Source organism: Ambystoma mexicanum, chromosome 1p (assembly GCF_040938575.1).
Source record: "Ambystoma mexicanum isolate Mex_15411 chromosome 1p, UKY_AmexF1_1, whole genome shotgun sequence".
NCBI classification, from domain to species: Eukaryota; Metazoa; Chordata; class Amphibia; order Caudata; family Ambystomatidae; genus Ambystoma; species Ambystoma mexicanum.
This window is the reverse complement of record NC_090921.1, coordinates 320,585,699-320,610,049: the sequence shown is the minus strand read 5'-3', so window position 1 is coordinate 320,610,049 and position 24,351 is coordinate 320,585,699. Positions and strand designations below refer to the sequence as shown.

General features: G+C 45.0%; 1 protein-coding gene across 1 annotated transcript in view; it reads left to right on the top strand.

Moving 5' to 3' along the window:
• The window catches only part of HCN2 (hyperpolarization activated cyclic nucleotide gated potassium and sodium channel 2), an 812,769-nt gene that overhangs the window by 433,693 nt on the left and 354,725 nt on the right, over positions 1 to 24,351 (top strand). The gene's annotated exons all lie outside the window — the stretch shown is intronic.

Below are 24,351 nucleotides of genomic sequence, written 5' to 3'. Positions count from 1 at the left end.
TTCTGTATAGAAATTCTCAAAGCCAAAACTCTCTCCTATTCTGCGTCTACCCTTTTTCCTTTTCCAAAACCCTGATTAAAATAACATTTCCACCAGTTGGCATGATCACCCTGAAAACCCAAAGAAAACCTCAATGGCTCAGCCTAAATTGAGCATTGGTTCACATGGCATTTTGTCTGCCTTGGTTCAGCTCATTGGACTGTGAGAAAAGTCAGTCTTCCCTCCACTGTCACAATATCAGAAAAGCTACTCAATTTAAATGGATCCGACCGACCGATCGAGGTGAGCAGCGATGGCGGAACAGAATCTGGCGGAATGTATGAATTTGTGAATTGTTACGGTGTGCTTAATTTCTGGGACTGGTGTGTCCTAGAAGGCTTTGTCCGCTAGATACACATGTTAAACCGAGTTTGGCCTCTGTTCTTCTGGATCTTTATTTGGGTGTCCTTTGCTCAGTTGACGTGAGAGTTTTGTAGGTAATTTCTAACAATGTAGTGAATTGATGAGTGCTCCAATGGTGACATAAGGGGAATCCCACTGAATGACCCTCCTTTAGTCAACCCTGTGGCTCCATGTGAGGCACATTGAGAGCAACACAGGGATAAAAGACTGCCCCTGCCAGTGCCATGTCTTCTTGAACCCTTATGGCAATAAGACAATATTCCCTGTTCCTCTCCAGCTCCAACATATTCCAAAAGACACCTATTTAGGGTTCCATGGTGAAGACTGTGTGAGAGGCTATAGATCCACCGCAGAGGCAGGATACAATCCAGTGGATTTCACATAGTCACTGAAGTGGTCTCCTACTCTGTGTTAGGGAGAGGAGCTAGGTTCCCATGTCAACTGGTTCCAAGGCAAAGCCAACCAGTGGGGAAATCAAGAGTCGCACCCCCCTACCTCGGCCCGGTGCCATGAATGCTTCTGCAAAGGTGCAATATTAGAAGTAGTGGCTGACCCCCCCCCCCCCACCTCTCCCCCACGTCTCCCTATCAGCAGTCTACTATTTCTTTCTGGTGCCAGTGAGTTTCAGATGCCAGAGATTAAGCGCCAGAATCACGTAGGGGAACTTGCGCGCCATGGAGGAACGTTCAGTAGTAATAATGATAATGATGATAATGATGTGTTATTTATATAGCGCCTTAATCCAAAGCGCTAGATGGTACACTAGCAAACTCTCAGGCAGGTGGAGAAGCAGTTTAATGGAGCCACAAGGAGATATGACCCCTCAACAGGTTATGAAAGATGCATTAATTAACAACGCACCTAAATCAATACATAAAGATTAAATGGCAGCCAAAGTCGGGTGCATGCAGTCTTCACCCAAAAACACTCAAGTCACACCTGGCTGCATTCTTTAACATACTATTATACTGTGTGCACACTTCTCTCAGCTTCTCTCGCACCCACCTCTGCATACTGTCTCCCCCTGCCCCCACACAGGGACAGAATTCCGTTTCCACATAGCTGTGACAAATCAATAGAAACAGGAGGTCAATAGGTTGCCACCCCTTCTACTGCAACCTCTTGCTATCACACTTCAGATCCCCATCCTGCACCACATGTTCTTTGAGTTCCAGGCTAACTTTCCGGCATGAGCTGACACCCCTCTCTCGCGACACCGTTTTGAAGGGGAGAAAGTAAGGGAGGGATGGGGTTGTAGTTAAGGAAGCAACAGGGGGAACAAAACCAGAAACAATTCTCCTTCGCTCCTATATCCTAACCTCAGCCAAAATAATTCTGCCCGAAGACCTTAAGAATGAATAGCAAAAAGCCAGCAGGATTGCATTACATGGTCCAAACAAAGGAACCAGGCTTCTGTTACAGCCCTGGGAGACCTCTCAGTCCAGCACCCTATCTGTATTTTCTCTAAAAATATCCACGATGCACCTTGTGGGCGCTCTAGATTTGGCAGGCTGACACACTCTAGTCAAGATCGCTCCTGATATCAGCTCTTTTCATATTGCTGGAAATTCTTTCCACCTCTCTGTTGTCCCCTGACTCGGATCAGGGACCATCAGTTTTCACTTTCTCAAATCTATAATGGGATCTTCCTGTCACCTGCCCCAGGCTATGTTCATCAAGACACTCTTCAGCAGTGAAACCCAGCCGTCCTGGTCAATTTCCTGTTTGCCTGTCACCCTGCTTCTGCCTCGCTCTGGACGCTCTTTCTTAGTATAAGATTATTTGTATCTTATAAACCAGAACCAGACTGCATCATCATCATCCAAGAAATAATTCAATCTTCTCATTACAATCTAACACTCTAAGGATCTATTAACCACGTCAAATTGCTCCAGTTACCTCAGGGATCAAGAGAGATAGGTGGGGAGAGGTCAGGAGAGAGTGTATGAGGGAATGAGCAGGGCAGGGGATACATGGGGCAGGCGAGAGAAGAGGGGGGGAAGAGGTCAGGCCGCTGGCAACAATCCACCTAGATATGTTTATTCCTAGACCTAGGATTACAATTAGCAAAACAGTACACAAATCTTGACCAGATGGGATCCTGCCTTTCCTGGGTGCCCTCTCAAGCCGCCATCGTTTTTCTGGGGTGGCATGTTTGTCTAGGTCCATAAGCCGCATGTCTTATGCTTTACACCTTCAATACTCTCAAAATCACCCCTCCTGCACCGGTGATTGCTCTCAATACACACATCAGCTTCACGTTGTCCAGGATGCGAAGTAAACAAGTTGAGCCCAGCACCCCTAAAATCAGGTGGGTCAGGTGGATGGCATTGTATGTATTATGTAGTTAATTGATACATTGTAATATTTTTTTATTTTTTTGTGCAAAGTGCAGACCTAGTTCGAAAGCAGCAGAGTTCCTTACAAGGTGTGGGTAGCCAGCGTTTGAGCGTGCATCTTTTAACAGTAGTGGTGAGTTGCGATATGTTTGTCAGCCTTCTGATCTGTTATGGTTAGTCCTTAGTCAAGTGTTGTTGAAAAAGCAAAGTTTTGATAGATTTGTAAAACTGAAGTGTTGTGGGGGCATGCTGGGCCAATGCCGGGATTGAGTTCTTGAGGGTGGGTGCGGGTTGCTTCTTTGTGGACGAATTGTGATTCGAGCCAGTTGGTTGATTTTCTGCGTGAGATGTGTGCCCCACCAGATATGTGGAGCTTAGCCGCAGGTACGCTGGTGTACTACTTGTGACGGTTCCATGTAATAATGTCGCCACAAAAATCTCGCCATGCAAAAATATCGTCAAAAAATGGTCGTTTTTTGTGGCGACATTATTGCATGGAACATGCGGGGGACACCCCCGCAACCCCCAAACTTTTTTTTTTTCTTTCAATTTTTTTTTTGCCCCTGTCCCCATATATTTGGTCACCCAAATAATATCGCCATGACATCTTCCCGGCGATATTATTTACGGCGACCATATATATGGGATATTATTACCTGATACCCTTGTGACTGCATTGTGGATGATACATAAAGGGCCCGATTCTTGGAATTTTTGCACGGTTCAAAGTGACTATGCACTGCTGAAAAACAACTTTGCACTGCTGACACAAACCCTGATTTATGGAACTGTGCAAAGTGTATGTTTGTTGTGCAAAGTCAGTGCGAAGTCATTTGTCATTTTGTAGTGCACAAATGACCACTTGCACTGACTTTGGTCATTGCACTCTAAGCTATCCACTATAGTCTGTTCCAATGAACACCAACCTGGTATCTCTGAATCAGTTTCTCTTTTCATCAACTTAGTGATGCTTCATGATAGAGTCACAGGTCTGGCCAGTCAAAGGCACCCTTACCTGATGGTAAGAGCATCTTTGACAGACTGATTAGGCATCTCCATTTCTCTGTCTGCAGAACCTTCCCCTGTGGTGCCAGCAGTCTTCTCTAGTACATGCCGGGGATCCAAATTGGTAGTGCTCTCATCTTATTGAGCAACATTGGCAATCAATCCATGTTATAGGCGTTGATCCCACCCTACAGGGACAGTCCAAGCCCTTCCCAACTTCCAAGAAGGAAGTGTCTCCATTTTATCCAGTAGATGTTCCACATTGGCTCATAGGTCATTTGCCCCTTGCAGCAATATGAAGCCAAAGCATTTAAACTTGTGTGGCTTCGAGTACATCCTAGAAGAGATTTATACACCCCCAATCCATGCTCATGTCCACATTATGCCAATGGGCCTCATTATGACTCTGCCGGTCCGTAAACAATGGTGGCGATAAACCCGCTGCCACCGTTGTTTCTGGACTGGCAAACTACGAGTTCTGCAGGCGGGTGGTGTCACTCCCGCCAGGTCTGACCTGACGGGAGTAACGCCACCCACCTGCAGATGGAAATGGAAACACGGCACCGTTAATTACGGTGCCGGTGTTTCCATGGTCCCCATTCCCATGGAGTCGTATGTGACTCCATGGGAATGGGGATTTACAGAATGCCGGCTCTGGAATTACCCGATCATCGGGGCTGTAATGCCCCGGTAATTCCGGCAACTCCGGAGCCGGTAAGTCACTGCGGGTCTGGCGGCAGGCTTCCGGTTTTTCCACCACGGCTACCGCCGGACTCCAATGTGGCCCAATGTCTTATTAATGTTTTCCTAAAGTTATACTCAATAGGAGTTGTCCAGATTTGTATGAGCAGATCTAGAAATGCTTGTTTTCTAAACAAATTAACACACATCTGTATCTTACATTTAAGAGTTTTATTTTGATCAGTGAAGATACCAAGATGCTAGTTCTAATTCTATATCAACGTTCAGTGCCCATAAGCCAATAAGTGTTTCGGTCATTTTCAAGGCTTGACTGACAAAATTAGATGACTCCCATTGTATGTGAAAATATCAAACAGTGTACATTTCAAAATACTAAATAGAGAAAAAGCATAAATAACAAAAAGAACAAAATTAAAGTGGGTAAAGGGAGAGGGGAGAGAGAAACAAAAGAGAAGAAAAACAAATGAATTTTCGTGAGCATGTATTTATAAATCTTCATACATTCTTTAGTACATATATGCATTTGAAGATTCCCATAACCACATACACCAAATGATATGATTATTGTGACTAAGCACCAGCAATGTCCACCATTCCTTATTTGTTGTGCAAGATGGGTTATCATATTATGTATAAGGACACCCAACTTGTAGGTTAATGCTGCTATTAATTGTCTCATAGATTAGCTGGTATGGGTTTGACAAAATAGTCCTTAAAGATCTGGGGTACCTTCTGCTCACCTCCTCTGGTATGGATCTAATTTCATTGGGAGTACCAAAGTGCACTGGTTCATGCAGCCACCATCATTGAAAATTAAGGAGAGCCATTAGTGTTATTTGCCAGGGTAGGTTTCAAGAATGTATGTAATGTTTTCATAGTTAGCTAAAAATGGTATTCAAATCTCAATTAGAGCGTGTTGCTATGATCCATACATGTTAGTAAGTAATAAGATTCTGTAATAGAAATTAATTCACCATTAAAACCATCTTGGTCAAAGGAATCCTCTTGACATTCAAATGTGTGCACTGGTAAGGCTGATACTACCTGTTCCATATACTTTGAACCTCAATATAAATGGGGTACTGGGTTAGGGGAGACACCGCCGATTGGGTGTCTGTGTGCTTTCCCAGCAGATGGCAATTTGAAACACAATTTATATACGCGCGGTGACATCACACGTACTGCGTGTGACGTCACCGCTGTTAGAATGTAAACAGCCCATGTTTTATCCGATCCTTGTTGTTATTGCCACCAAATAGAGACGGTGTTGATATCATTAATTAATATGAAGAGGTTGTATTATAGGGATACAAAGTTAATGCATATCTCTTCAGGGTAACAGCCAGTGTTAAAGAATACAGTGATTGCAAGATACCGAATGTCCAGTATGGACACTCATATATACGAACAAATTGAGAAGACAATAGAGAACAGAAACCAAGTTGTCTTATATAAACCTTTTGTCAAATAATGTGCAAGATTTGTTGATTCATATTTGACCCAAAGTATTAAGTAATAATCAGGTACACCTCTGGAATCCCCCCTAAACATGTCTATACTCTTAAGTTATGATATTATATCTGAATGAATCCACATTAGAGAGAAGCCTAGAAAAGTATAAGTATTTAAAACATGTGAGTTAAATGATAATGATAGACAATAGAAACAAAGTACCTAAATTGGCAGGTATAAAACATTTTGCCAAATAATATGCAATATATCTTGATTCATTGTAGACCCAGCTCATAGACCAAAAAAGATGATTCCCCTCCCACACTCCATGTTCTACACGCCTTAAGTGACCAGTGCTTGTTGCTTTCTAGCCAGGTTTGCATATCATTGAATCAACCACCCACTGCATTAGCCCTGCTGCACTCGAGAATGCACACTGCCCCTTGGGATGGAATTCTCTCCTCTCGCTCTCCCAGACCTCCAAGTTTAGCATCAAGTCAGCAACCATCCAGGATGCAGATGATGACCTCCTAATCCTGGATAAGGGTGACTCATGCCTCCTCTGGAATCACAAAACATGTCTATACTCTCAAGTTATGATATTATATCTGAATGAATCCATATTAGAGAGAAGCCTAGAAAAGTATTTAAAACAGTTTGAGTTAAATGATAATGATAGACAATAGAAACAAAGTACCTAAATTGTCAGGTATAAACCATTTTGCCAAATAATATGCAATATTTATTGGTTCATTGTTGACCCAGAGTGTCCAGTCCTAATCAGCAACTCCTCTAAAATCACAAAACACATCTATACTTAAAGGTTAATATGTTGTATTTAAGCTGATCCATATTTGAGATAGACCTAGAAAAGCGTTTAAATAAGTTGTATGAGTTATCATAACATACTCTTTGTAGTACATCCTTAGCACAAAATCTTGAGTTAGAATTCTAAGAACGCATACTGAAATATAGATAACAAGAAATGGTCCATTATTCGTATGTATAATAAACAGTGTATGAGTTATGATTTTTGTCAATCAATTATAAAAATACACCCATTTCATGTTCCCCATTGGATAGTCCGTCCTCGTTTTACAAATGCGTTTGGATACCAGTTTCCAGAGTTTGAGGTCCCGACCGATTCCTCTTTTTCTACATGTAGCCTTTTGGAGTCCAATGAACCTGATGCTCTTCTTATCATCCATCTGATGGAACTTCCGCCAGTGGGGAGCAAGAGGACATCTTTAGTCCTGATTCCAAGAGTGGTCAAGTGCTCTCGTATTTGCACGCTGAGTTCCCTGATTGTGCTACCTACATAAATCTTATTACATAGGAAAATAATAGCATATACCACACATTTTGTACACCAGTTAATAAGGTCTCTGATCTCAGTTTTAGTGCATAGATCATTTACAAATTCTTTGGTGTTCGAGTGCGCACATTTGCGCATTGAGCAGGTTCCACATTTTAAAAGTCCTGTGCGTGCCAACCAGGTTAGTCCAGTGCCAACAGTGCCTTTCATTACTTACAGACATGATGGGCTACGTTTTTACTTCCTAATAGTAATCGCTTTTGTGAATTTGATCCCAGATCTGGGGTAAATACATTTTTGCAAATCATTGTCCATATGCAGTAAATGTCAATGCTTTTTTAGTGCATGAAATATGTTATTTATGTCCTTGCAATATCTGGTAATGAGTTTTGTATTGTGATTGTGCTCACTCGCTCTTTGTTTGTGTATCAGAGTGGATTCCAGAATGATAATTTTAACCTTATCACAAGCTTTGGACAAGCATGCTTCAGAGTATCCGCTCTCCCGAAACCTTTTAGTGTTTAGATTGCATTCCTGCTGAAAGCTGTGCTGTTCACTACAATTAAGTCTCGCTCTGACAGAATCCCCTGTGGGAATATTGTTAATAATACGTTGTGTAAGTCAAGGAAATTAATTGCCTTTCTATCATTGTGTTGTGTGAATGTGATACCAAAAGTGTTTGTTTAATGAATTGACAAATTCCCTATGCCGGGTTAGGTCCCCCTTCCATATCATCAACCCATCATCTATGTATCTACACTATAAGATAATATTGGACAGACATTCTTGGTTGTTGTAAACATAGATGTCTTCAAACTGTCCTATAAATAAATTGACAAGCAATGTGGCATATTTTGCTCCCATCACCACTCCTTCAGTTTGTTTATAATACTGGTTATCGAAGAGACGGTTATTGCGCTCTAATGTGGACCTTAACATCTCCTTAAGCATGTTGATATGTGTAAAATATGAGGCTGAGCAATTCCTGAAAGTATAGTCTGTTATTTTAATGGCCGAGTGATGCTGGATGGAGGTATATAATGCCTTCACATCAAGTGTCACCAGAGAAAAGTCTGAAACCCACGTGATGTAATTAATAATCTGTATCACCTGGGTGGAGTCCCTTAAATATTCTTGCAGAGCTATAACATTCTGTCTAATAGCTGCATCTATGTTTTGCAACAGGTTTTCTGTAGCCCATGAAACTCTGCTCATTTTAGGCCGTACCTCAGGAAGTTTATCATAGGGCTTATGAATCTTGGGCAGCAAGTAAATGGAGGGCATAATAGGCTCTGAAACTGTAAAGAACTCTCTCTCTCAGTCTGTCAATAGACCCTGTCTGTACCACTTGTGACTATGTTCTAGCATGTTCAACATTACTTCTTTATTGGGATTATAAGGTAATTTCTGATAGCATGCCGGAGTACTTAGGCGTGAGTTACCCATATCAGTATAGTCCTTAGTGTTCATGATGATTATATTTCCCCCTTGATCTGCCTGTTTGATCACAATGTCAGGGTCCATGGCTATATATTCCGCCGGTTCTACCATTATTAGGAGAGGGATTTTGCTGTCTCCATTGTTTGTCAATTAAGTTGTGTATTTCCAATGTAGCAGCTTTATGGAATGTGCCAATAATAATAATCTGTTGCTGTTGGAGGAACACATTTGGATCGAGGCTTAAGTTCTTGCATTTCGAGATTCTTTGTTACAATAGTGAGATCCTGTAGAATATTGTGCATGCTGATTTCAGTGTTATCCTCAATAGAAAGGAGCAAATGCGTATCTTGAATATCTGTTATAGTAAGTTCACTGATTGGTGTAGTGTCCTCCTTCTGCTCGACTTGGCTTCTCTTGGTTAAGAAGATCTGTTTCAGTTTTAGTTTTCTGATAAATAAGTCAATTTGAAAGTTAATTGGATCACTAGGTATTGACGGCACAAAGGATAGTTCTTTGTTTAAGTCAGAGGTCTCTGTTTGTGATAAGGGTCTGTCCGATAAGTTGATGCCGAAATTTGTCATCACCTTTTCCTCTGTTGTTCTTTGTAGCTTGCTTGTGCTAGCCTTCTTGTTGGGTTTTCTTCTATGTCTATTATTTCTCTGTCCCCTCTCATCCCTCTTCTAAATGATGTATTAATGGAGAAGAGAGCTGAGACAGTGGTGTCCAAATCGAAAGAGGTGACAAATATATAATCGGGGTACAGGGTCACCTAATATTCCCGGGTGCTACAAATTCATATTATCTGCATGATCTGCTGGATCGACTTAGCCAGAGGTTCCAAACCAGTGCAGATAGTGGGCATCCTTGTCTAGTCCCCCTGTGAAGATGGAAGAATGTCAATTCCAAGCCATTAGCTTGCACACATGCTTCAGATTCATTCTACAGGGCACAAATCCTCTTAATAATCCTCATCGTAGGCACAGAAGAGGAAGTGCCAATCTACACTATTAAAAGGCCTTTTCCTCCTCCAAGGACCGTGCCACAGTCGGGGGGAGGGGCTTGATGTCATCTTTCCAACTAATCTGGCAGTCCAGAAGAAGTCTAATGTTCCTAATTCCATCTCCTCCCTTCACAAAACTCGCCTGAGCATTATTGACAAGGAATCGCATCACTGTGGTGAGTCTGTGCTCACAATCACCTTTGAATATATTTTGTAATCTACATTTATCAGGGAGGTTGGGTGGTAATGCGAAAAAGAAGTGGTTGGTCTTCCTCCTTGCTGATCACTGTCAGAAGTGCTTGCCACTGTTTTGGGGAGATTCTACCTTCCTCTTTCTTTTCATTAAAGGCCACGAGCAGCTTCTGGAAAGGGTTTGAATAATTCAACTGAGAACCCATGCAGGCTCAGCAATTTACCACTGGCATATCTTTCGGTGCTTTGTCAAGTTCCTTTATGCTAATTTAGGTTTCAAGTTTCAAGGACTGTACCTCATTTAACCTCGCCACAGACAACACATCTCAAAACAACTGCATCTTCTCCTAAATGGGTCAGACTCCTCTGTGTAGAGATGCTGGTAATAAGATCTGAATTCCCCACAGATTCCTTCCACTGTATCCTCTGCTGTTTCATCCAGTCTGTCAATTCCACCTATCAAAATTATTGCATGCGCCTGCTGAACCTATAGACCAAAAGCTTTGATACCTTTTGCCCTTTTTCCAGTAGGCCTGGTTCATAATCTACTGTGAATCTCTGCTCGCCTCGTATGTTCTTTGTTAATGTCATGCTTCAGAGTCAGGAGTGCTCTCATGCTTCTCTCGTTCGCGTCAAGTGTGTAAGCATCAGAAAGAGCCTGCAGTTTAGTCTTTCTGACAATCAGTTCCTTTCCCCCTTGTTATTTTCTCCTAGATGAATATGCAATTATTCTACCCCTCAAGAAAGCCGTCAGGGAATCCCATCAGATTAATACTTCGCCGACTGCACCCTTGTTAGTGGCTATGTCTTCCTCAAGGTCTCTCTAGAGGGAGTCTGTGAATATTTAATATGTCAGCAAGTAGTTATCAAAGGGCCACTGTACACATTTATTTACACACCCTCATTGGCCACTACTCCAGTTTCTGCATTACATGGTCCAAAATTGAAACATTCTCCATTTCACTATCATGCACTGATGGTATTTGCGATTTCACTTCTAGGAAGAAATCATTCTTCAAGAAGCCGCCACGTGCCACAAGAAGGATGAATCCCTCTCCTTGGGTGTTCAATTCACCAAATATCACTGAGGACCTGATCTTGCACCATCTGGTTGTTAGCATTGCTGTTTAGTGATGGATGAGGCCTACCTCCGTTCACATTGTGTACATCTAGGGGCATATTTAGGTCTCCAGCTTTTATAATACTGTTACACTTCATGTCTAGTATTACTTGCTCCAGGTTACTAAAACAACCACATAACCCCAGCTGGGTGCATAAATACTGGCTATCATGTAAGCAGCCCCGTCAATGTATGCTTGCTCTACTACCACATGGCCCTCCTTTCCCCCAGACTTTTTGATAATGTGCTTCAGCTGTTTAGAAAGCTGTAGAGCCCATGAGTGTTGTGTGTACAGGCTCGAGATATTAACCCCAACCAATCCTTTCACCAGCTGGTCATTCTCCTGGGTCAAGTAGGTCTCCTGTATGAAGGCCACTTCAAGGACCAAACCTTCCATTTCTTTATCGGTGCGGGCTATTTACGTTCCAAAAGGAGAATGCAAAGTGTGTGCTACTCACACGTGCATTCTTCATGAAACCATAACAGTAGCTCCCTTTGCCTGCCACGCATTGCTCCAGCAGAAATGTATTAACTAGTGTGGTATATCAGGGTTCAAGTCGAGGGTACATGAGGGTGGATGGAGTCCACCCACATTTTTGGAGGACACCTTGATATGCTAATTTCTTTTGACGCCACATTCAATGTGTATGTTAATAAGTATCCCCCCCTTTTTTGTGACTTCCTCCCTGGTGGTATTGAGAGGTCATCCATACATTGGCCTAGTGTCCAGCGACCAATAAGAAAGTCAGAGGGGAAATCAGGAGCAGTGGGGAAACAGGTCTTATAAAGAAGAACAGGTGGGCATAGAAGTTAACAATTGTAAACCCATGAAGAATAGGTCACTTCTACCCTTCAGTAATTGACTGCAAATCCAGCGGAGCCACAATGGCACTGCCACATAGATATCAGAGTATCTTGCATAGAGCACTCATATCAACCCTCCATTGCCTCCGATGGCTGCCCACCCGAGTGAAATACTGAATAGCTGCTGGAGGACAGTCCATTCACCTCCAGGAAAAGAGCGATGATTTATTTCCCAAACTTTCACTTACCACACCCACGCGGTTTGTGTCTCAGACTGGAAGCATCTAGAGGGAGATAACCAGCCCATTATCATTGGAGAAGAGTAGAGGGGGTCAACAAGACTACAGCTCTCATCTTCCCTTCTGTATTTATAGGAGCCACTGGGACAGGGAGCACGTACACAGTCAGCTTCAATACCCATGAAGAGTCTCCATGTCTGTGACTAGGTTTATAGCTGGGGCACTTTGGGGGGTCAACCGGTGGCAAGCAGACACAGGTACTGCTAACCATTGTACTTATCTCTCCATTGTAATCCTCAGGAAAGCCCTACCCTGCAGGTGAAGTCCCTCTCCTCCCAGTGTATGCCCTACAGCACATTAGTCAGAATATCCGTGGGGGGCACAGTCTGGGGCTTCCCAGCCACCTACCTCAGTTCTAGGGGTTTCTCATGTTCTTACTTTATCCTCCAGCACCCCCTCTTTGGGAGTCGCTGGCATGAATCCCACACCATTTGAGTGTTAGATCCCCCGTAACCTCATTGTATTCTGCTGGGCTGTCATGTCATTTCTGCACCAATGGGCAGACACAGTTCTTAAGCCACTTGGTTGATGTTGCTACTCGGCACTGAATAATAACATGCATGTTGTTGATCACAGCCGATCTACTCCATGACTGGAATTTGTCTGGTATTAGATTATGTTCCTAGGATTTAAATACTGTTAGATTGATCCAATTTGTACAACTTTTAGTGGGATTAGTATATTCTTGGAATTGCACGATTTAATTGAGACTTCTGTCCTAACTCATAAACGCTTCACCTTTCTGGATTTCATTATTATTGCTCCTAATTATCTTATTAATCCCAGAGTCACAAAAGTTAATTGGACTGATCACATTTTAATACATTTTGTCACTTCCCTGGCGTTGCTCTTAAAATAAAGAACTGACTAGATTGATAGACACTTTTAATGCCCTATTAAAGATCCCTCAGAGTGTTTTTCAGAGTGAACCTGCGCAAAGCAATCCAACGTCATTTGATATTCAAGTGAATATTTCGGTTGATCTTAAAAATCCTGCTTGATGCCTACGATTCTTTAATGCCAGCTCCCATGAAAAGACAGCCATAGCCTTCGGTATGCCAAGGTGCTGACCTGCTGTGAACTCCCTAAGGACTGGAGTTAGGAGAGTGGAGCTTCAATAGAGTAAAAGTGGCTGTGAAATCCTGGCTGAACTAAAACTAGACAGGGATGCTATAAAAGTACTCTTTAATAATACATTTAGAAAATCCCTCTCAATATATCATCCTCTGCCCTTAAATACAGCTATCGCAAATCACTGCCATTATCAATGCCTCCTTCACCTCCTTCTCTGTCCCCACCTCTCTAAGAGAATTTTAGATCTCACCACCTCTTAAGAAGCCCTCAATTAACCCAGCTATCCCCACCAACTACAGCCCATCACCACATTCCCCTTTCTATTACAAATCATCGATCCAGCTGCAAACATTCAGACCCAGCAACACTTAGAACAAAACCACATCCTCGGCCCTTGCCAATCTGGCTTCTGCCCAGACGCAGCACAGAAACGGCACTACTGGACCTCTTGAACAAGCTTGACGATTCCAGAGACTCCGGCAACCTCTCACGCCTTATGATTCTAGACCTATCTACTGCTTTCGACCTCGTCGAACACTCTATCCCCTGTTGCCACCTCACCAGTTCTGCTTTCTTCTCGACTGCCACTACCAACTGGATTGCCTCCTTACTGGCAGACCGCACCTCCAGAGTCTCCTCCAACTACCACTCAGCCACCCCCACTGCCACCACGTGTGGAGTACCACAAGGCTCTTGTGTTTCACCCACCTTCTACAATGTATACACCAAACCATTTTTCGACCATCTAGACTCACTCAGCATCAAGTACATGAACTACGCAGATGACACTCAGCACCTGATCACTCTATCTGGCGATCACTATCAAGACTCTTTGAAAGTCACTCCATCTATGAAACTATCCAAGTCTGGGTGACCAGCAATCACTTATGCCTCAAAAATGAAAAAAACGTAACTCCTTGTAGGTAATCTAGCCCACCTCGCCAAGCTGAGCCCAGCCTACCAACCTTGCATCATTGACAACCACACTATTCACTTGTCACCCGTTGTGAAGACTCTGGGCTTCCACCTCGACGCTAGATTGAGCATGTCGTCCCATGTCAAAGCCCTTGCCTCCTCAGCCGCGTACTCCACAAAGCTCATCAATGCGAGCACACCCTACTTATCCACCAACAACTGCCTCAACACTGCACATGTCGTAATTGGCTCTAAAATGGACTACTGCAATGCTCTCCTCAGTGGAACCTCCAAAAAAACGAAACAACCTACAATCCATACAGAACAATGCTCTCTGTGCTGCCCTTGGCCTCCAGAAACATGACCATAGTCGCTAGAAAAGAGGCACATTGACTCCTGGTCAGAGAAAGAATAGAATCCTCCCCATTAGCCATCGATGCCTCTCAAACACTGCCCCGAGCTACCCTGGCCAGAGACACTCTACTACCAGACCAACACGTGCCACCTACCATAACCTCCTGACTATTCCTAGGTTCAAGGGATCCAAAGCCAGAGGCTCCAGTATTCCAGTCTCTGCCGCCATGCCCTGGAACTCCCTCCCTCTCGCCCTGAGAGCAGAATCCTCCCACTAGAGGATTCTGAAAACAATTAAAGACTTATCTGTTCAACTAGTGTCCCCAGTGGATGTTATCTGCTTGTCTAGCGCCGAAAGGCTATCGGCTTGTAACTAGCGCCTAGACGCCTGAGGGCTCATTGCGCTCCTACAAATGTAAGGATACATTTTAAAAAGTAGCTTGCCATGTTATTTGCCAACAAAATCTCTCAGATTGGTCAATAAATTAAAATGTACTTCATCAGGACAATCCAGACAAAGGTAATTCCACATGAAACCAGGTTTCCTTTCTCATCACAGACGATTGAACAGTAATTGTCGCTGACACTAGGCCAATGGGTTATCAAGTGGATGTATTGCACACCTCCCCTTTACTATCCGCTTCTGACTTATGCATCATCAACTCCTCCCTAGTGCAAATGTCATTTTTACTGCCAGTGAGGTTTTGCCAGGTTACTCGCATATTTGAACAACCCCCCATTGTGGAGCCTAAATACTTGACCAGCTATCGTCTTTTCGCATCCCTCCCACACCTTTACAGAGGTATAAACCAATACAGATGATGTGATATGATAAGTCATTTATAATGCATCTGTACACAAGAGTTTCTAGGCGCAACAAGACAAGGAAGGGTAGACAGACAGAGGGAGGACAAAACAACAATCATACTAGTTCTTGTGTCATTGAGATTGCATAAGAGCGAGAGAGGGGGAAGAGGAGAAGTGGCAAGGGGGAAGTGGGGAGAGTGCAATGGCAAGACAAGGTAAGTGCTGCCAAGGTGGTGGCTCAAGTAAGTGCAGAGAGACAGGGGACTGTAGGGCTGCAGATACAGTCCCTACGTGGGTGGGGACCCCAGAGGCAGTGCAAGGGGCTACTGGCTGTGCAGGAGCCTGGTGCCCGTGAGGTTCAGTGGCTGTCCCGGTAACCAGTTAGAGAAACAGACAGGAGCATCAGCAGGAGAGAGAGAGAGAGAGAGAAAGCAGAAGCAAAGAGGAAGGTCTTGAGTTGTTTCCGGAACCTTAGGTGGCCTTGCTCAAGTGTGAGAGAAGCAGTGAGGCTGTCCAAGAGGGAGGCGCCAGCCGAGGAAAGAGAAATACCCCCAACTTGTTGCTTGGAGAAGCGACTGACCCTGAGGGAGTTGGAGGTGGAGGAGCGAAGAGCTAGAGTAGGAAGGTATTAATGGAGGGAGAGTTGAAGGTATTGTGGACCCAGGCCCAGAAAGCCTTGTGGACAATGCAAAGGGTCTTAAATTTAATCCTTGCAGCCACTGGGAGCCAATGAAGAGATTTCAGGGCTGGAGAGATACCATCCCAGGGCTTGAGGCCAAGGACAAGTCTTGCAGTCCTGTTCCGGATGAGTTGCAGAGGGTGAAGAATAGAAGCAGGCAGTTTTAGAAAGAGGCTGTTACAGTAGTCCAGCCTAGAGAAAACGAGAGCTGTAGAGACAGTGAGCTTCTGGGGGAAGGAGAGGTATGGAAGAATGCCTCTAAGGAGGTGCAGTTGGTAGTTTGACTTCTTATAGACGTCAGAGATGTGAGGAGAAAAGGAGAGTGTGGAATCGCAAAATACCCAGAGGTTCTTAGCCTTATAGGTTGGCAGCAGGAAGAGGGCCAAGGGAGGCAGGCCAAAGAGTGACAGGAAAGGAGGGTGCAGGTGTGACGATGAGGAGAATCTCTGTTTTACTGGCATTAAGGCAGAGATCATTGGCGGCACAAAACTCCCGTATAGCAGACAGTCAGTCAGCGATGTGAAGCAGAGGGAAGCCTGAAAATGTGTCATCTACATAGCACTGAAAGTTGGAGCAGAGAGCGGCAATGCAGTGGGCAAGGGGTGCCAGGTATTGGTTGAAAAACCAGGGAGAGAGGTTAGACACCTGGGGAACACCACAGGTAGAGAGTGAGATAGAGGAAAGGAAGGGCCCGAGTTGGACCTGGGAGGGTTGATCAGAGAGTAAGGAGGTCAGCCAGGCCAGGGCCTGATCAGTGATGCCCAGGTTATCATAGAGATGGTTGAGCAGGATGGCATGGTTGACCATGTCAAAAGCAGAATATAGATTGAGCAGGATGAGGACAGAAGGGATGTTAGAGTGGAGGTTTGCAAGCAGATCTTCACAGATGTGTAGGAGAGCAGTTTCCGTGCTTCTGGCAGCTGTGAAGCCAGACTGATGGTCATGGAGACAACCAACAGAATCAGTGTGAAGATTATTCTGGGAGATGGCAAGCTTTTCCAGGAGTTTGCCCAGGAAAGGAGTGATCGAGATTGGGCGATAGTTAGCTGGCCATGAGAAGTCGGCTGTGGGTTTCTTGAGAAGAAGGTGCACAAGAGTGCGTCAGAGGGAGGGGAATGCTCCAGAGGTGAAGAGGGGGTTGCAGAAGTCACCCAAAGCAGGAGAAAGGGTGTCAATGTGTTCCTTTATGGTTTTGGAGGAACAGGGAAAATCTGTTTTGACAAGACTTTCATAGATCAGACTTTCCTGGAAATCTTGTCAGGGGAGAACGGAGGAACGGAAGAGAAAGAGGGAGAGGGGGTGGCTGCAGGAGGGGCAGAAGTAGAGGATAGAGAAGGGGGAAGAGGAGGAGAGGACAAGAGGGTGAACAGGATGCCCTGGATTTTTTAGATGAAATGCGAGGCAAGGGCCGTGCAAAGAGCGACAGGAGAGGTAGAGACTGCACAGGGTTGGCCAGCTCCTTGCAGATTTTAAAGAGTTCAGCAGAGTAGTTAGATGCAACAGAGATGTGGGCTTGGATGTGGGCTCTCTTCTTAGTTTGTACAAAGAGCCAGTATTGCCTTTGGAGCAGGCGGCAGACCAGTTTGTCAGAGGATGTACAAGAAGCCCGCCATTTCCTCTCAGCCACCCTCCACTCGCGTTTAAGGGTAGCTAGGTCGGAGTCATACCAAGAGTTGCACTTGGCTTTGGGCTTCAAGCGGATCCTCATGACAGGGGCAACAACATCAGGAGTATCAGAGATAGAAGAGTAGAGCATGGCAAGGGCTACGTCAGGATGTGAGTCAGCCAGAGGAGGAGGGGGGGAAAGTGGTGGCGATAGCCTCAACTGACACACGTTTCATTTGTCAGATGACCAAGAAGGTAGGTGGCAGTGTTGGAGTTGGCTTGGCCTGAGGGGTAGAGAGCTAGAGATGGGGGGGATGGAGGGACTGATTTCTCCAGAAGAAAGGAGTGGTCAGAGTTATAGATAGGGGGAGGTCAGAGGAGATCAAAACATCCAGTGTGTGCCCTGAAGTGTGCGTCGGACCGGAGTAGAGAATAGGAAGAGAGAGAGAATCGCAGAGATCACGAAGGAGTCCAGATGAGGAACAGGGAGTATCTAGATGGATGTTGAGGTCCCCAAGAAGGAGGAGTTGAGTGGTTGAGGCCAGGAGGGAGGAGGAGAGGTCCACCCACTCAGAGAGGAAGGAGGTGATCTAACCAGGTGGCCGGTAGATAGTAGCCACCGTGTGAGAGTGGCCAGGAGAGTGGGAAAGCCTGCAGACAATATATTCAAAGGAGTAGTAGGTCTGCATAGAAATGACAGAGGAAGGAATCCACTCTGAGAAGATCAGGGTTACACTCCCTCCGGGCCTGGTGGATCTTGGTGCAGAAAGGATCTTGTAGCCGTCAGGGAGGAGTGTCAAAACCCATGACAGAGCTGGCCGTGAACCATGTCTCGGTGAGACCGAGGACATCAAAGTCAAGTTCTTCCAGAAGGCGGCAGATGTCAGAGGAGTGTTTGATGGCTGAGAGAGAGTTGAGAGTGGCAATATGGAGAAGGTTGCCATCCTTGAAGGACTTCTGGGAAGGGGTACAGATCAGAGGTACGACCTGTGGAAGTGTAGAAGGAGGTGTAGACAGAGCCCAAGCGAGGGCAGGAGAGGAAGGAGAGTGCAGAGAAGCCAAGGGGAAGGCAGAGGGAGGAGGCAAGGACGCAGAGGAAGGGAGAGGGGGACAGCGGGAGAAGAAATTAAATTGATGAGTCATGGGAAGCATCTATCAAAGAGAATAAGGTTGGCCTGAGGGCCTTGGACCAAGACGGTACCATTCAGGTAGAAATTAATGATGACCAAGAGGAGTGAAAGGGGGCCAGGAGGGCCTCCCAGCGGGTGCCACCATTAATGGGAGAAGAGGAGAAAGGAGAAAGCACAGAGATCATATGAAGAGTCCATAGATCTGGCGAGGGAACAACAAAGAGGATTTTGGTGAGGGTCTGTCTAGAGGAAGCGCTGGTATAGGTGTCAGTAAAAGGGAGACCAGGGTTAGAGACCAAAATATCCTTTTTGAACTTCGACTCAGAATTAGTGAGAAGGGAAGGATAATCGATGGAGAAACAGTTAGAGAAGATAGGAGAAGCAGAGAGCGCCATGGGTGAAGTAGTGAGAGGGGAGAGGCGGAGGGGGGGATCATGATAGGAACAGCAGGGCAGAGTAGCACAATGCAGTCACTGGGCCAATTAAGTTCAAGCGAAAAGGCCCACAGTATAGCAACAAGGGCCCAGCTAAATTGAAATTGGTAGCAGTAGGTGAAAACACAGCTAAATTGAAATTGGTAGCAGTAGGTGAAAACAAAGTGCAATCACAGGCTGTAAGCGTGGGTAACAAGGTGAGATGGAGAGAAGCAGGGAAAGTCAGAGGGGTAAGACAGTGTTCAGCTGGAGGGGACTAACCCTTTGTTATGGAAGTGAGAAAGTAATGGTAGTTCAGGCTCCACTGAGAGTGGAACGACATGCTCAATGCTCAGGTGAGGTGAGGCAAGAAAGCTCCACAAAGCATACGGGCAGTGAACAGGGAGCAGTCAGGAGCCTCATTGTGGGCCTTGGATGCATGGGCCAGCTCCCGCCTCCCGTTTGCTGCAATTGGCTTTCAAAGCCCAAGGCAACCAATGGGAGAGGGAGCAAGGTCTGGCCAAGGCATCTCACTCGAGGAAATGTAGTGCGGCCATCTTGGAAGGGCCAAGCACAATGAGGCACAAATCAAAATGAAGGTGAAATGAGAGAAACCCAAGAAATGGGTTTAGAGCACAGAGGGAGATTGCTATTCAAATGCAGTCCAAAGTAGAAGTTAAAAGGTAGAGGCAAGGAGGGAGGAGGAGAGGAGGAAGAGGGCGACCTGGCCTAGTGGCCTGTAGATGGTGGCCACAGTAAGAGAGAAGCCAGGAGAGATAGAGAGCCTGCAGAGCAGACATTCAAAGGAGCAGTAGGCCTGCATGGGAATGACAGAAGCAGGGATCCACTGTGAGAAGATCAGGGCTACTCCACATCCCGGACAGTTGGTTCTGGGTTCGGAGAGGATCTTGTAGCCATCAGGGAGGAGAGTGTTGAAACCTGTGACACAGCTTGCCATGAACCATGTCTCGGTGAGACCAACGACATGAGATCAAGTTCTTTGAGCAAATGGCAGATGGCAGATGTCAGAGGAGTGTTTGACAGCAGAGCAAGAGATAAGGGTAGCAACGTTCAGCAGTTTGCCATATTTGAAAGACTTCAGTGGAGGGGTAAAGGCATTAGGTACACCCTGTGGAGGTGGTAGAGGTGCCTGAGAGCGGGCAGAGGAGGAAGGAGGATATGGCAGAGTAGTCATAGAGGAAGAAGTGTGTGCCAGAGGGATGGTGGAGAGAGGAGGAGGCAGAGCAGCCAGAGAAGCAGGAGCAGGAGTAGGAGTAGGGTACACAGGTGGATAGAGGAAGGGTACAGCTGTACCGGGCAGTGGGTAAAGGGGCAGGCGGCATCTAGCGAGTCAGGTGGCACTAGGGGCACTGTGATGGCCTAAGTTGAGGAGGAGAGACTTCTTAAAGAGGTGGGTCTTGAGCACTTTTCTGAATTGTAGGAGCGTGGGGCAAGCCGATGCTGATGGGGAGGAGGTTCCATAGTCTTGGGGTGTAGGAAGAGAAGCCTTGTTCTCTGCTCCTTTCCTTTTTGCAGTGGTGGATTTCAAATCTGCACCTGCAGATGATGTGGTGTAATGTCTGCCTGAGATGCTGAGTTTCTCTGCGAGGTAGCTGGGTGACTTGAGGGTGACTGCCTTATAGATGATGCTGCAAGACTTGAAGGTGATTTGTGCGTGCGGTGGGAGCCAGTGAAGGTAATTAATGGCCGGTGTGATGTGGTCGTATCTGTGTAGACCCTTGATGAGTCGTGCGACCGCGTGTAGGAAACGTCTTAGGGGCACAAAGGAAGATGACACGAGGCCTTTGAGGAGTGCATTGCCCCCATCCGGGTGGGATAGGACCAGTGCTTGAACAGTGGATCTAAAGTTGTCCAGAGGGAGAGCTGATATGAAGCTGTCTGAGTTTTCTTAGCTATGTGTGTCTTGAAGGAGAGGTGTTTGTCGATGTGGAACCCGAGGGACGTGACGCAGGAGGTGAGCTCGGGTGTGAAGCCCTCAAAGTTCACGGTTGATAGCCAGTTGAGAAGCTGTTGAGAGAGAGTTCTGAAATGAGAGAGTGAGAAAGAGAGAGAGATCGAGAGAGAGAGCGAGACAAAAATATTTATATAGTTAAGGAGGGCAAAGGATGGAGAATAGAATGGAGTAGTAGTATGGGGAGTGGGAGTCAGGAGGAGAGTGAGGAACATTGGAGGGGCGGGCAGGTAGGGGATAGAGAGATGGATAGGGAAAGTAGAGAGAAGGGTGAGTGAGACCAACGGGAGAGGCTGGTGAGAGAGAGGGAAGGAAGTAGGAGACAGGAGAAAGGGAGATGGAGGGAGAGCGGGCAGAGAGTAGTAAGGGCGATGGTCAGAAGAGGGAACTGGTGGGGATGGGAGAAAGGAGAAGGGGAGAGTAGGTAGAAGAGTATATGACAAAAAGATACAAAGAAAAGGGAGAGGAGAGAGCGTGAAGGAAAGTATTGAAAGGAGGGAGAGAGAGAGAGAGAGAGAGAGACAGAGACAGAGAGAGATATAGAGAGAGAGAGAAAGAGAGAAGGCACACCCTGACCATCTTTGTCTTAGGGGAACTTCAGAGCAGGTTGCCATCATAAATTCCTTGCAGTAGTGAGACAGAGAAGGCTGCGGTCTTTAGGTCCTTATTCGTAGACCATATTAGCAAAAGACAGTAGGTGTTACCTTTCTCTAGTCCTAACGTACAATCACTGAGGAAGTAGTGAAGTCTTGGCTAGGGAGGAGGAAGTCCCCGAGATGTTGAGGATTAGTCTAGGTAACTCCTTTAGTCTGGAGGAGGCAGGCAGATAGATATCAGAATATTTCTATTGCATGGTAGGGTGGGTTGGCGCCAGTCCCTTGGTATTGTTGGATCTCATGGAGGATTTGGAAACTGTCAGGAATGAGTAGGACATGGAATTGCATACGTTTGTGAATACCACAGTTTGCTACGACCTGATGGGAGTTCATCAACATTTGGATTAGTCTCTCAAGCACACCCTTGAAAAATCCACTTTTGGATGCATGGATGGATAGCACAGGGGCAACGCACTGGTCTTGGAAGCAAGACCATGCAGAGCAACATAGGGGCGAATCCCGGATCCACGCTTAGATACCAAACACAGGTACGGTATTAGGCGTGTTATAAAAAAAACAATTAAATAAAATAAAGTGTATACCATGCAAAAACATATGCATGTACGAAATACGTAATGTGAACCATATTTGTCAGGCATATGTCACAAGAAAGCATGGTGAACGAATTCCAATGTTTTGTCATGGTTGTAAAGCGAATGTTAAGACAAGACTGGGTCATCCTAATTTCTCATCAAGGAGCAGCATTATTCCAAAGGAACAGATTGTAAATAATTAGATCAAGAACACAAACATGTGTCAACCAAGATGATCCTTAATGAGGTCTCTTTAGATCTCGCTCTGGTGAAGAAGCCCTATCAAAATATCTCTGCATTACCACCTGTAGCATCTAAAGTGCGGGCAGACAAAAAGCATAGAACAAAGCTCAAGCAGTTGAATATGTACTGTAAAAAGTGCAGACATTGTGGTGGCAGATTTCCCAGAATACTGCGAGCTGGGAAAGTGGATGAAAGACCTGAGAAGAGCCAAATCATGCCCAGCTCAGAAGTGCGAGGGAAGAGACCAGAGACCACAAACAAATGCATATGTCTACTCCTCAACTACGCCCTTCCTTAAGGATTAAGGTTATTGATGGCCTCAAAATTGTAATGCCCTGGTGCAACTGCCCCTTTGCACTATTGGAATTTCACACCTGCTCACACTGCTAGTGCTTGAAACTGGATGAAGTACACATCGGATGCAAATGTGCTATTATTCCCCCCCGGAGCGCCAGGGCATCCAGCTTCTGCAAGTGATCACTTTGTGATAAACCCCTCAATCTGTGCAGGCGCATTCCTGGCCTTCTCAAAGGCAAATCTAGGGATACATTCAAAAGAACGCTGCCGTGCACAGACCTTTGTGCATGGTGTGTAGATATTTTGTTGTGAAAACATAGATATTTGAAAAATGGAACGTGACAAACTTTAGAGATTTGTGAAGTTATCCCCTTTGATGCCTCTAATTTCCTCAAATTGCAGATTGATTGGCTATGGCTGCCTCCAAAGTCGTAATGAGGCCCAAATGACTCTATTCCAAATTGGTGCAATCATCAGGACCAACAAACCCATTGCTTGGGAATTCAAAAAATGGAATTGATATACCAAATGAAGGTGTACTGCAGCATGTGACCCATGTCAATCCTGAACCATTATGAAAGTCTCCTTTTCATTTGGTAGCATTCTTTTTGACCTAGGCCATCATTAGTTTTGCCTCCATAGTGTAGGTCGACGTGCAGGTCTGTTATTAGCTACAGTGTCTACCTTTGGTAATTAATGCCTTATACTGTAGATGGGAAACTGCATAAACAAAAGTCGGGGCATTGGCATCTAGCATGAATAAGCAAGTGAAAATATAAAGGTGTCATTGCCAACTACAATAAGATCCCCCAGCTTGATTGATCAGAAGGTAATGGGCGTTTTTAAATGGACATCAATTCCTTGTGTTTATCATCTGTGGATGGGACAACACCCTTCATCAGTGCTGATTCATTTTCTAACAAATGTTCACTTATTTCCTTTTTATCTTTTATCTTTCTCATTTATCAACATTAGAATTATTGTAATCCATCTCTAGGTTCCTCTTAAAAATATAGGTGGGGCAACCTATGGTCTGCCTCTATATGTATAGGATGATTGCATTATCGCTCTTAACATGATTGCTACATTGTGACCAAATTAAGTAAAAATGCATAATTCCAAATGCTTAAAACAATTACATGTCGTGCGAAGGAGGATGCCCAAGAGATGCCATCACGCTGAGAGATAATGTTTTACGCATCATAGGATTTCTGCCAGTGTTTTGAATAATTCCTAGGAACGATCTGCTTATTAATGAAATCTCTGTTGAAAAGAAGCGTGGAACCCATAAAGTCTTTGATTTCAAGTTGGAAGTATGCAATGAAGGTCACCACCCAGGAAGAACGTTTTAGGAGCTTATTTATGAAAAGTAGAAATCCATAATGTACACAACTGATGTAACTTAGGCACGCTTCACAAGACCATCGGCATACAACACAATTGCATAAATATTTCTTGATGAGGATGTCAAGACCTGGCAACTAGTTCTCTTTGTTGAGACACCATTTTGTATTTTGTGATGCATCTTTCATGAATAAGATTAATCAAATTCTCTGCTATTGTAATGGCAGCAGTTCTGTTTTTGAAACCCTTCATCCTTACG